Consider the following 2,909-nt stretch of genomic DNA (forward strand, 5'->3'; position numbering starts at 1 on the left):
CTTGAGCTAAACACTTGGACTCAAAAGTTCACAAACCTTTTCCAAGTTTAGCTTAATGCCAACTGACTCCACTAAAGAGTTGACACTGAAAATCTCTCGGTTCAAATGAATTTATTTTCTACTCAAGAATTCAACCTAATTATGATGAGCGGATCCACTGAATATTATCTATGTTTACCCTTCATGAATGTCATCAGCTAGTCGGGATTTACTAAATTACCATTTTACCCTTCTAGCTGTTATTTCCTCAACTCCTTTGTCGCTTGTGAATAAGTTAGAAACAACATATTGACGAGGAGCTAACAAGTCACATTGTTTCATCCAAAAGAGTCAGGACTCAATTTGGACACTGGTCAGTTCATTTATTCACACTCCAAGGAACAAAGCATGAGGTGACATACATTGCATTTTAGCAATCTTGTACATGAATTCCATATCTATGAGAACTTCACAAAGTTACTCATGACATTCTCACAACTTAGTACTTCACCAATAGGCCCTGTTCGGAATCACATAGTGAGTCCGAACTCTGACTTTCTCAAATGAGAATACTAAGGTGTGAAATGACATGTCTCATTTCAGGATTAAGGTAAGCATGATGCAATTGATACATAGTGACTTCGAGACATAAGAGGTTAAATGGTTTGTTCTTATCTTGTCTCTAGAAGTGCACTTGTCAATTCAGTACCTTCGGAAGATACCTAGAAGAACTATAGAGTCTCCAACTCTCAATGCCCCATAACCAGACATCATAGATTCTCCTAACAATCATACTGCGGTCAATAGTCCTTTGACCCTTAGATTGCGAATATATCGTTTTAAGCAAACTACGAAGAGTTTGTTCATGCAAATCTACATTTGTCTCTTCGTAAGTTGTTAAGTTTGTTTATGGACTAAAAGACTAAGGTTTTATCATAAAGCTTCAAACAAAGAAAGAATGAATGAACGTTTCAACTTTATTAATGAATGAATAGGCAATTACAAGCAAGAGTCTTCATGAGACTTTATTACATCAAATGTACAAAATAAAGATTACAACTCTTCTTGTGGGCACCATTGAAAACAGTAACATGGTACACCATCTTCTTGAACATCATACATCTGCTTCATCAAGATCATCTACCCATGACTTCTCCCAGCGGCTGTATACTCAGCTCCAGCTGTGTACAAGAACAAAATGCTTTGCTTCTTGCTGAACCATAAGAAAAATTATTTTCCAAAAAAAAAGAAGCAAACCTCTAATAATTCTCTTTCAATCTTTAGCACAACTCGAGTAGCTAACATCACAAAACCCCACAAGGCTGGAGCTAGTGTCTCTTATGAACTAGATTCCATCTTCAACTGACCCACTCACATACTTAATGATTCTCCTTACAAGAACAGACATACTCTGAGAGATAAAGATTTCATCTGCTTTCATCTCACCCACAATGCTCATTATGAACTCATTCTCCTATTGTTCCAAAAATTGTCCCACAAAATTCTGCGCACTGTCATCATAAAAGATATGAGCAATTTATAAAGTCTGACCTCGTGTGTTTCAAAACCAGAGTCTTCTAATTTTCTCTCCCTCAAACATAGTCATGGTCGATTAGAAACACAATAAGCTTCCCATACCACATGTAAACCACTTGTTGCAGCTTACATAATTTCTTATGAAATGCCCGTGCGGTTTGAGAAGTAGGTAGGCTTGGAGAAGTATGTGCATAGTAATCCATTTTCAAGTGATGAACAGATTCATCATCAGATGAGCCAGAAAATTTATCTTGAACATATTCATGAACAACAATCGTAGAGGACCTAGGCTCGTTTTGGAAAGCATCATCACCCTTCAATCGAGGAATGCCTCTAACAAAACCATCAACAACAACTTTCTTCGTAGTCTTGAGATTCAGGTGCGGCATTTTCTTGTGCCAGAGATTCATCTCATCATACTTGCTCATCAGACAAGTTGTCCGAGAAGTTGTTTGAGCAACTTCCAATAGATAACAGTTGTTGGACGAATGGTTTCCTTTCATCACACATTGATCATGCTCATCAAAGACTTGACATGCTTTCTGAGTGAACTTCACATGATGATCATCATCACGCAGTTGGCTGATACTGATAAGATTTTCTTTCAACCCATCAACGAGAAGGACATTAGCATTTCACCTGAAGTGTGCCTTTGCAAATGACTCTGCCTTTTTCACCATCACCAAACGCCAGAATCTGTGTCTTGCATGATTTCAGATCGGTAAGACAGCTCTTGTTACATGTCATATGTCATGAGCAACCACTGCCGAAATAACAGATTCCTTCATGTATACTCTTTGAAAAACTGTAAGCAACGAGACACATCTTCTGCTTGACTTTCCACTCTTGCCTGACAGGTGCTAATTTCTTCACCTTCTTCAGTCTTAGATTAGCCAGGTACTTGAAACAACAAGGCTTGATGTGACCAGCTATATCACAAAAGTGGAAAATCTACTTCTTCTTCCTACTGGTTGTGAAAGTAGATTGTTTTTGCAATTGCTTGAACATCTTCTTGGCCTTATAGTTCTTCATGCTTTCACCACCTTTCACAAACTTTGTTTCAGTCTGTGATGGCTCACCATGGAATCCAAGTCCTCTGTTGCCACTGCTCCTCCTCTACGAAGTAGGAATGGAGTCAAGATTGTTGGAGCCAGAATTCAGCATCTTCATATTCTTCCTTAGTTGACTTAAGTTTTCAGATGCCTCAGCATAGGGTCTATTAGCTTGTGTTACCTGATCCTTCAACATAACACTACAGTATCAGATAATTCATGATTCTCAGTGATCAAGCAAGTTACCTTCTTCTCAAGGACACTCTTCTCCAACTTCAACTGGCAACATTCTAACTCGGCTTCTTGCTATTTTTAATAACAACGAGCCATTTATCATGCAAC

Source organism: Urtica dioica, chromosome 6, assembly GCF_054948205.1.
Source record: "Urtica dioica subsp. dioica isolate 48M chromosome 6, U.dioica_male_clone48M_v1_H2, whole genome shotgun sequence".
NCBI classification, from domain to species: Eukaryota; Viridiplantae; Streptophyta; class Magnoliopsida; order Rosales; family Urticaceae; genus Urtica; species Urtica dioica.